Below are 11,723 nucleotides of genomic sequence, written 5' to 3' on the forward strand. Positions count from 1 at the left end.
TAAATTGCCCTTGTGAATTAAGTAAAGTGTTAATGTGTGTCACTAAGTGGAATTTTCAGTTTATTTGAAATTGGATATTGTCCAATGACCACTGACCAGAGATACCTGGTATGTTTACCTCATTATTGGACTAAGAATGAATCTGTCTTAAATTATTATCTTGTAAGGTGCGGTTTCTCAACTGATGACTTTTTTTCTGAGATAGTAAATAAAAGCTAAAATTTTAGAAACTTTGTAGAGCTAAAATATTTTTTAGCCTTTTCTCAACAAAGAGGCTGCGATTATAAATAAATCATTTGTTAATTTAAAAAGGGTAGTATTTAATTTTGGAACAGAAACATCCTCTGGCAACTCATTTGTGTTTTATATTCTCTCAGGATTTCTAGATTTTTATCGCAGGCTGTGTTTATGTGCTTTCTTTACGAAATACAGGGTAGAGCTGAACGATTATGTTGAATTAATTTCATGCAACATGATTGCTCTCCCCTACTTAAAAAATTAAATAAATTCCTATATTGAAAAGAACTATTATTAACCTTTTCTTCATTTATCAGGATGGATAATGCGCATCAAAATACTCATAATATTCTAGATTTATTTATTTTAATGATATGCATTGTGAACTCTCTCCATAATTTTATTGACGGTGGTTTACAAACAGCAGGCCAATATTTATTGCCTTTTTGATCTTATTACAGCAGCACATTAATCTTTCATTAAAAATTTTGCTATAACAGAGGAGGAAAACAAATGGCATAGATGATAGAGGCTCTGTTCATTCCTCTGGTGACCAAATGAAAGTTGTGATGGAAACAAGGAGCAGCAGCAAGAAAAAATCACCTAGGATCTAGATGAACAAGCCATATAGCTAGGGAGAAATCCAAGAAATTACCCTGCAACAGCAGAAGGTAGGACAAGGCAAGGACATGGGGCTGTCTGGTCTCAGCGGCTGTGTGAGACAGAGACTGTGGCAGAGGCAGCAAGCAGATGCCTCTTAAAGGGGCCACATCAACAAGCAGATTTTCGTGGTGATAAACCTTCCTGTTCTGAGCACCAGTGCAGATTAGGCTGCATGCAGGGGGCACCAGGGACTTACAGGGAGACATTGCCAGTGTGAGAGCCAAGGCAAGACTCGCTTTGTACAGACCCTCAAATTTCCATTGTTCCTCTTTTGAGCCCTCCTCCTTCCAATGCTCAGACACAGCTGAGATATCATCAAACTGGATAACAGAGGTCGCTCCACCCAGAGGATTCCCTGAAACTCTGCCTACCCTAACTCGTGGCCACACCTAAACCATGTCCAGGTGTATCCTCAGTGAGTCAGGTGCTCCTTGCTGAGCAGTGCCCAGACTCACACTGGAGGCAGCTGGCCTTGGTTTCTGGTGTGGCCTTTTGAAGTAACTATAAGCACAGCATCTGTGGATTGCTTGCTGAATCGTAAGAGGTGGCTATGGTCAGGGAGAGGCTTGGGCTAAGTTTGGCCTGCAGCTGAACCCCTCTCAGGACTGTGCCACAAGACATCTACTTCACAAATCCATACTAATAAGACCAGGAGACTTAGGAACTTTGCTTAGTACCTAGAAACAGACATGGAAAGGCAGCCAAAATAGGAAGACGAAGAGGCAGAAATCAAATGACAAAACAGAACAGAGATCCAGATATTATGGATTTGAGTAATTTAACAGATGCAGAGTTCAAAACACTGGTTATATAGATGCTCCATGAACTTTTGGGAAGTGTAGAGAACTCCAACAAAGAGATAAAAATGGAAATGGAAATTATAAAAGGGAACCATCTGAAATGGAGAACATATTATCTGAGATAAGAAGTATATTAAATGAAATAAACAAAGGGATAAACAAAGTGAATAAAAAAGAGGATCACATGCCCTATCTAGAGGACAGGAAAGTCAAGGACATTCAATCAGAAAGACAAGAAGAACATGCCTAGACTATAAAAATAATTTAAGGATGATATGGGACACTATTAAAGATCTAAATATTCATCTGATTGGCATAAGAGAAGAAAATCAAGATGTTGAAGAGTTGTTTGATGAAATAATGATGGAAAACTTTCCTAATTTGGTGAAGGAATTGGACATAAAAGCTCAGAGAATCCCCCAAACCAGAGATCCATAGAGGCCCTCACTAAGACACATCATACTTAAAATGCCAAAGGTTAAATACAAAGAAAGAATATTAAAAGCACCAAGAGAAAAACAGATACTTACTTACAAGGGAACACCCATATGACTGGCAGCTGATTTCTCAAAAGAAACTATGCAGGACATAAGGGCTTGGCAAAAAATATTCAACAGGATGAAGACCGAGGATCTACAACCAAGAATAATTTATCCAGCAAATCTATCATTTAGAGTTGAAGGACAGATAAAGAGCTTTCCAGACAAAAATAAGCTAAAGGAATTTACCACCACAGAGCCAGTATTACAGGAAATTTGGAGGGATTTCTTTAAGAACAAATAATTTTTATCAAAAACAGGAGTAAAGAATGGCAACAACTACATTCCTATCAATAAGTACCTTGGAAAAGAATTAAGTGCTCTAACCAAAAGATAGAGTGGTTGAATGATAAGAAAACAAAACCCCTACATATGCAGCCTATAAGAAACTCACTTCAGATTAAAAGATACACACAGACTAAAAGGAAGGGGATGGAAAAAGATATTGCTTTGATGGACCTAGAAGGTATTTAAGTCAGACAGAGAATGATAAATACTATATGATTTCACTTAAATGTGGAATCTAAGGAATAAAAAGAACAAACTAATAAAGAAGTTGTTATAACAGCTTTATTGAGATATGATTTACATACAATTCCCTCATTTTTTAAATTTATTTTTTATTTTTAATTTTAATTTTTTGTTATAGTGACTTTGGTTAATGAAATCCTGTAAGTTTCAGGTGTACAATTCAACAGTAAGGTGTATATATATATATATATATATATATATATACACACACACACACACACTGTAAGGTGTATATATATATATATATATACACTGTATTGTGTGTTCACCTTCCATAGTTAGATTTCTTTCTGTCACTGTATATTTGACCCCTTTTACTCCATCTACCTCCCCCCTTCCCTCACCCGATACCCTCTAGTAATCGCTGGTCTATAGTCCATGTCCATGAGTCTCTGTTTGTCACTCATTTAAAATGTACAAGTCAATGGTTTTTAGCATGTTCACAATTGTGCAACCATTAATACTATCTAATTTTAAAACATTTTTATTACCCTTCCCCCCCAAAAAAAATCCTGTACTCATTAACAGTTACTCCTTATTTTTCTCTAACCTAGCTAAGCTCCAGACAACCATAATCTACTTTCTGTTTCTTTAGATTTGACTATTCTGGACTTTTCATTTAAATGGAGACATATAATATGTGATTGGTTGTCTGACTTCCTTCATTTAGCATAATCTTTTCAAGGTTAATTATGTTGTATCATTCATCGGTACTTCATTTTTTTATTGCCAAATAATATTTTATTTTATGCATTGACCACAATCCATTAATCAATTTATCAGTTGATGGACATTTAATTTGCTTTCACTTTTTGGCTGTTATGAATAATGCTATGAACATTTGTGTACAAGTTTTTATTTGAACATATTTTTTTCTTTTTATTATTATTTATTATTATTATTATTATTATTATTTTTGTCTACAACACCTAGTCTTCATAGGTGGTCTCCCATCCAAGTACTAACCAGGCCCAACCCTGCTTAGCTTCCAAGATCAGACATCAGGCTTATTCAGGGTGGCATGGCTGTAGACTGTGGACTGTGGCTCCACTGGGGCATGAACCCAGGACCGTCTGTGTGTAAAGCAGATGTGCTAACCACTATACTATGGAAACATGTCCAGTTTTTTATCTCTTGTTGGGTCATATGGAAAGTCTATTTTTAACTTTTTGAGGAAATGCCAGGTGGTTTTCCAAAGTGACCTTACCATTTAGAAAATGAGTGGCAGTTTTTGAGAGTTCCGATTTCTCCACACGCTCACCAACACTTATTATTATTTGCCTTTTTATTATAGCCATTGTAGTGGGTATGGAACAGTATCTCAATGTGATTTTGATTTGTATTTCCCTGGTGACTAATAGAATGTTGAGCAGCCTCAGGTAAGCTTCCAGATAACTGCAGCCTGTAGCTCTCTCCACTAACACACTGACGGCAACTTCATAATAGCCCCTGAGCCAGAACCTAGCTAAACTACTTCTGGATTCCTGACCCTTTGAAACTATAAGATAATAAATATTTGTTGTTTTAAACCTGCTAAAAATTTGGGGTGATTTGTACACAGAAATAGATAAATAATATACATGGTGAAATCTTGATAAGTGATTGTAGTGGCAGTGGTTGTGAAGGTAATGATGATGGTGATGATGATGATGACGATGATGATGATGATGGAAGAGGAGAAGGAATGTGGTGATATTAGCCTGAAAGTATGTTTGGCAGGGGAGGAAAATCTTTTTTGTAAACTTCATATTCTTTGGCCAGATTTTGTCTAAACTATGAGAAAAAGCGTGCTGTGATATTGTTTCAGGGGTGAAGCGCTTGCTGAAGAGTGGAGAAGCTCTACATGTTTATGGCTGTGCTGAATTCTTGCCTTACACGTCGACTCTGTGACACTTAATGAAAGGATACACACCAGTGATGTTTCACTTCATACAGAGCTCTGCCCAAGTGTCAACAGACAGGATTTTTCACTCTTTATGAAAGTATAAAATACTGGTCAGTGAGTTGGTCTTACCAAAATTACATATCTGGAACAAAAATCAGGTACAATCTAGAAATATGTGCATGCTTATGCATAAATGACTGCTATGACTTCTGTCATCTTCATGCTTCAAAATAGAGATGAGAACAATTTGGGATCTGCTAGTCACTAAGTTTGAACAGATGAGCTATGGAGGATTATGGAAGGGTGAGGGTAATGATAACAATAATGATAGCCACTAACTATAGGTCAGAAACTTTCCATCGACATATACATCATCTATTATGCTCATCACAGCTCTGATTACTGAGATATCATTTAGAAGATGTTAATTGACCCAAAGTTGCTGATAGTGGTGGGCCTGGGCTTCACACTTGGTTCTGATGATCTCCAAAGAATGAGTTCTCTCCATTGTACCACACTGTCTTCCTTTCCTACTACATAACCATTGCCAATTTTAGAAAGGTAAACACTTGTATCCAGTTTATGAAACTCTTTGAACTTGATGGTTACAGATATAAAAGTTTGTCTTTAATATCTCTTTTAGTTGTTCTCCGTGCAATCTCTTTTACCCATAAATGAGATTTGGGGCATCAATATAGCTTTCGGATCACTCTCAGTTATTCAGTCAATGCAGTGTATAGTAGGCAGCTCCCAAGAAGGCTTTCATCCTGGAGAGGCCCATGCGGCAAGGAAATAAGATGACCTTTAGACAACAGCCAGGGAAAAGCTGAGGCTTTCATTCTGAGTACACAAGGAACTGAATCCTGCCAACAACCATGTGAGGAAGCTTGGAATTAGATCCTTTCCAGTCGAGCCATGAGGTAATTGTTTGCCCAGCCACCCTCCTAGACCGTACCCAGATTCCTGCTTCATGGAAACTGTGAGATAATAGATGTTCATGGTTTGAATCCACTATTTTTTTTTTTTTTGCAGCAATAGATGACTAATGGAGTTTGATACAGTTTAAAATTTAAATCTGACATCTAATTTAACATTCCTTTCTTCTTTTCTTTCCTTCTCCTTTCTGGTTGTGGTTTAGGAGACTTGTAGGTCCTACTCTTTCATTCCTTTCTCCACCCCTACCACTTCAGGTTTCTGTCACCCCTGGTGAGTTGGGGATAGGGGGAGGGACATAGGAAGACGTGAGTATCTCTTACTTGACTGATGCCTTTTTCCTCTCTGCTATTACTGCTTCTCTGGTTTTGACTAAATGTCTGTTGGACAAGTGCTTATATAAATGGCTCTCCTCTAGGACATATGTGCAGGTGAATTCTTTGTAGAACCCTTTGTAGCTTTCCACAGTTTATTGGTCTTTTCTGATATTCCCTATACAGTTCCCTTCCCCCATAGTCTACTCTATTAGTTCTTATTGTTGGAATCTCTTCATTTTCAGTGGAATCTTGAATGGGTACCTGCAAGGTGGCTCAAGTCTGGCTACCTTCTATTGTGTCCATTGCCCACTGTCCCTCTGCTCTGTTGTTCCCTTTAAATAGGATTGTAAGATTTAGTAAACACAAGCACAAGACATCCAGTTAACATTGAATTTCGGATGAACGATGACTAATTTTTTAGCATAAGAAAGCCCCAGTATCTCATATGTCATTTGGCAACCCTATCTCCCTGCTCTCGTGTTTTTCTCAAATAGTGTACGGAGGAGAGATCAGCAAGACCATTGCCCAACAAGAGAATAAAATGCTCATGTCCCTCTGGTGGTCAAGTGGAAAGATTCTTCGGGCTAGCACCTTGATTGACTTCAGATGGGGAACATGGGAAAGGAGGGAAAACCTCATCATGAATACTGCATTCCGTTGATTTTCTTTTCATTGGTTTTTTTGATTCTCAGATTTGCATTTGTAGGCTAAGAGAAGAATGGGCAGCGAATTTTGGGAGGGGTGTTCTATGGGGGTGCCTGGCCCCAAAAGTGTGTTATGTAATGCTTTCTTGGACTCAGCTTGGACTCAAATTTGTGGCAGGCCTCTAATATGGGAAAATAAAGAATATTCTATCCATATACTATGCAAGTTCCAGCACAGCTGCATCAGGGCAACCTTGGATTTTCTCTTCTAAAGTTATGATTTAACTTGCTTTTGTTATCCTGAGTCATCACTTGTATTTCAGCAGTATGTAAAATAACCTCATTTAGCTTTCCTCCCTTTTCCTTGTTTAAACACTTACAAGCTCTCTTTCTTTAATGATTTTTTTGAGAGCTTGAATCTTTCTTAAGACATCTGTTCTTGAGTTGGTGAGATATTAAATTCTGATGTATTTGAAGTTTTCTATTAAGTTGGTCCTACATTTCATAAATTTCCTAAATTTATTGCTGATGCCCCCTGCCAGTGGCGTTGCCATGCACTTGCCCAGATCCTTCAAAGGGACCCAGGTGCTCATTTCTCAGGCTGCCAACAGGTCACAGCTCAAGCCCTTCCAGCGAATCACCTGACACTAAAGGAAATGCCTCACCTTCAAGGCAGCCCACATGCCATACCTGAGTACTAGGAGAGGCAAGCGGAAGATGGAGAAGAAGGTGTGGTACAAAGGCTTAGCTACTTTTGGCATTGTTCCTGGCCACTTTTGGAAGAATTTTGTCTGTTTCAGAGTTTTTCTTTTCAGTTTCTCTGTGTCCTTTGTTGAATTATATTGCTTAAATTCTACACTATTTATTTATTTATCTATTTATTTATTTTGCTGAAAATATGTTTTATACTAAAATTTTTCTCAAAATTAGTTTGGAAAACACAAGATTAAATTCCAAGTATTTCTATTTAAAATATTGTTTTTTTCCCCCAGATATTTTCTTAAAACTAGCCTGAAAACACATATTCATTACAACATGCTTCAATTCTACATTTCCTGTTAAAAACATTATTTTATACCATATTTATACTCACAGTTTCTTGAAAACTTAATTTCATTTTTATCTCAGCAAGCATTCTGTACTTTTCCATAAAAAAATATTTTATTAGATTTTTCCTAAAAATTAACTTGGAACCATGACTTTTTATTACAATAAAATTAAATCTCCTAGATTTCAACAGAATTTAAACTCATTTTATTAAAATATCTTTTTCCCAACTGAGTTTGAGGAAAAAATCTGGTATAAAGCAACTTTTTCAATAGAGAAGTGTTCAATTTGATAATTTTTTGATAATCATATTTTCAAAGTAGTCAAAGATTAATTCTTATTAGAACTGAAGGATTTCTTTTTCCAATGTATGTTTCTGGTAATGATATACAAATTGATTCAATTTAGCATATTTTATATGTATTGATGTCTAATATTATTCATGACATTATACTTGTCAAAGGTTTGTTTGTCCTTTAGTGAAATTCTTACAATTCAGCTGTCTTATTCCCAATCTTTCTTTGTCCTCCCCACACTCCTATAGTATCTTTTGTCCTACACAGGTGATCTGGTGATTTACTCTGATTTAAATTTTTCATGAGATTTCCATCATCAGTAAACTGTTTTATGAAGGAGTTTAGAAGCTGCTATTGAGGATTGGGACAGCACATGGAGAGTCTGAGTGAGTCTGGGCCCGTAACTTCCACATCAGCCAAACACATCAGCCAAACAGTTCTAATGGTTACTAGTCTAGAGTTTAAAGTTTTCTGTATGTATATATATATATATATATATATATATGGATTTCAGAGCTTTTTAGAAAAGCCCCATTTTCACTGATATAAGTCTGAAATATTTTTTTCCCTACTTTTAATTGCTATATAAACTAGAGGACAATTATGACTATAAACCTTTTATTTTTCATTTTAACAACAACAAAATCAATCAGAACTCTCACATGCCAAATTAGGAGTAAGTTCAGCATCTTAATTTTAGGGTACCTCTTAATATTTTATGAACTCAAGGAATTTAAATGATCTAAAAGTTGGGATTAGTAAGGGAAACAGAAGATGGGTCAGATATTGTCATCACTTCCTGAAACCATGTGATGTCACTGTGGACAACTGGTCATTTTGACAGATTCTACAGATCTGCTTCTGGCTCATGTCCATGCAAGCCACTGAGAATCTTTGAAGGATGGTCTGCATGGTAGATAATCCACCATTTCTGTGTCATGCTTGGGTAAATGTATCCCACACCTGAGTTCCCAAAGACACAGCTTTGATACTCACTTTTTGGGGCTCATCTAGTCATCTTCTAAGGCAGCAGTCCCCAACCTTTTTGGCACCAGGGCTAGTGTTCCTATGAGAATCTAATGCTCGGTGATCTGAGGTGGAGCTGAGGAGATGATGTTAGTGCTGGGGAGTGGCTACAAATACAGATGAAGCTTTGCTCACTCACTCACTCACTCACTGCTTACCTCCTGCTGTGCTTCCCAGTTCCTGAAAGGCCATAGACTGGTACCAGTCTGTGTCCCCAGGGGTTTGGGGTTTCCTGTTCTAAGGCACCATAAGCCTCATGAACACTGTTAATGTATTGAATCTGGGGTCTGCTCCTTGTCATATAGTTTCCTTTGTCTCACTGTCAATTCATATTATTAGGGGTTGGGTAGCTCTTCACCCTTCCATCTCTTGAGACACAAAAACTCTTATTACATTTACTTTATTGTGGGATAGGATTATTTACCTTTCCCCCATTTAATGACCTCCCTGATGGTTTCCAGAAACTCTAACACCTTCACTATAAGCCTTGCTTTTTACTGTGATTTCTCTCTCATGGACAATCAAGATGATTTTCTGGAAACCCTTGCTAGGAATGAGAATGACTCTTCACCCTCCTCCACCCTTTCAACTTTTAGTCGTTAGCAGAACATTCTCCAAATGATCATAGTCACTTTTGAGAGATTAATATCTGGTAAAGAGAAAAAGATGTAAAAATAATTATTTTACATTTTTATAAGTATAACAAAAGAGGCAAAGAATTTGCAAGAACACATGTTGAAAAATTTGGGGGATCAAAGTTGTAAAAGATCTTGTATGTCATAGTAAGGATCTTGTATGCCATAGTATGTAGATTTTGTTCTGTAAGTAATTGAAAGTCAGAAGAGAACTTTAAGCATCAAAGAACCAAAACTGAATTTGTTTTTCAAAATGAATTCCAGAGGCTGTATGGAAGAGTAACTATAGTCGAAAGAGACCAGTGGTAGGGAGGCTGTCCTAGCTGATGGGCTGTTGTCACAGTTAGGCAAGAAATATTGAGGGCTTAAATCAATGTAGTACTAGTGAGGCTAAAGAGGAGTGATAAATTCCAAAGGTTTTCTGAAGTAGAATTAATAGAAATTGGTGAGTTTGTGAGAGTCAAATAGAGAAGGAGAAAACAAAAATGGCCTAAAAGCTTGGATGTTTATACCATATTGAATGTAGAATATGTTTGGAAGCTTTCCATCTTCTTTGATTTTTTTTGGAATATTGAGAAAGATAGGTATTAATTCCTTTTTAAATGCTTGGTAAAAATTACCTGTGAAGCCCTCTGGTCCTAGAGTGCTGCTTTTGGAGAGTTTTTTGATTACGGATTCAATTTTGTTTCTAGTAATTGCTTGTTTAGATTTTCTGTTTCTTTCTGATCCACTCTTGGGAGATTATATGTTTCTAGAAATGTGTCCATTTTTTTCTAGGTTGCCCAATTTGTTGGCATATAATTGTTTATAGGATCCTCTTACAATTCTTTGTATTTCTGTGGTATTGGTTGTCACATCTCCTCTGTCATTTCTGATTTTATTTATTTGGGCCCTCTCACTTTTCTTTCCTTGATGAGTCCAGCTAAATGCTCACCTTTGTTTATCTTTTCAAAGAAGCAGTTTCGTTTATCTTTTCTATTGTTTTTTTTTTTTTTCCTCTCGTTGTTTCACTTATTTCTGCTCTGATCTTTATTATTTCCTACTTTATACTTTGGTTTTGTTTGTTCTTCCTTTTCCAATTCCTTTAAGTGTAAGATTGGATTGTTCATTTAAGACTTCTCTTGTTTCTCCATGTAGGACCATATTGCTATGAATTTCCCTCTTAGAACTGCTTCTGCTCTGACTCAAAGATTTTGGATCAATGTGTTTTCATTTTCATTTGTCTCAATATATACATTTTTTCTCTTTGATTTCTTTATTAAACCATTGATTATTTAGTAGCATGTTATTTAGGCTCCACATGTTTGTGTTTTTTCCATTTTTTCCCCTTGTAATTAGTTTCTAATTTCATACTGTTGTGACCAGAGAAGATGCTTGATATGATTTCAATCTTTTCAAATTTACTGAGACTTGTATTATGGCCTAACTTGTGGTCTATCCTAGAAAATGTGCCATGTGCACTTGAAAAGAATGCATATTCCATTGATTTTGGATGGAATGTTCTGTAAACATTAAGTCCATGTAATATAATGTGTCATTTAAGATCAATATTTCCTTGTTTATTTTCTGTCTGGATGATCTATCCATTGATGTGAGTAGAGTGCTAAAGTCTCCCACTATGATCATATTACTGTTTATCTCTCCTTTTATGTCTGTTAATATTTGTTTTATGTATTTACATGCTCCTACATTGGGCACATAGATGTTTACAAATGTTATGTCCTCATTGGTTTGAGCCCTTTATCATTATGCAATACCCTTCTTTGTCCATCATTAGAGTTTTTGTTTTAAAGTCTATTCTGTCTGACGTAAGCACTGGTAACCCGGCTTTCTTTTTATTTCTGTTTGCATTAAATATCTTTCTGTGCCTTCATTTTCAGTCTATGTGTGTCTATTGATCTAAAGTGAGTCTCTCGTAAGCAGTATATAGATAGTTTTTAAAAATCCATTCAGCCACCTATGTCTTTTGATTGTAACATTTAGTCCATTTACATTTAAAATAATTATGAATACACATGTACTTATCGTAATTTTATTGTTTTCTGTTTGTTTCTGTAGTTCTTCTCTGTTCCTTTCTTCTTTTGTTCTCTCATCTTGTATATTAAATGACTTCAGTGATTTGTTTGGGTTCCTTTTTTTTTTTTGTATATGTATTATAGGTTTTTGGTTA

General features: G+C 36.2%; 1 pseudogene; it reads right to left on the reverse strand.

Moving 5' to 3' along the window:
- Positions 1 to 3,687: 3,687 nt before the first annotated feature.
- Positions 3,688 to 3,803, reverse strand: LOC118609730 (annotated as a pseudogene).
- Positions 3,804 to 11,723: the final 7,920 nt, after the last annotated feature.

Source organism: Rousettus aegyptiacus, unplaced genomic scaffold, assembly GCF_014176215.1.
Source record: "Rousettus aegyptiacus isolate mRouAeg1 unplaced genomic scaffold, mRouAeg1.p scaffold_m13_p_11, whole genome shotgun sequence".
NCBI classification, from domain to species: Eukaryota; Metazoa; Chordata; class Mammalia; order Chiroptera; family Pteropodidae; genus Rousettus; species Rousettus aegyptiacus.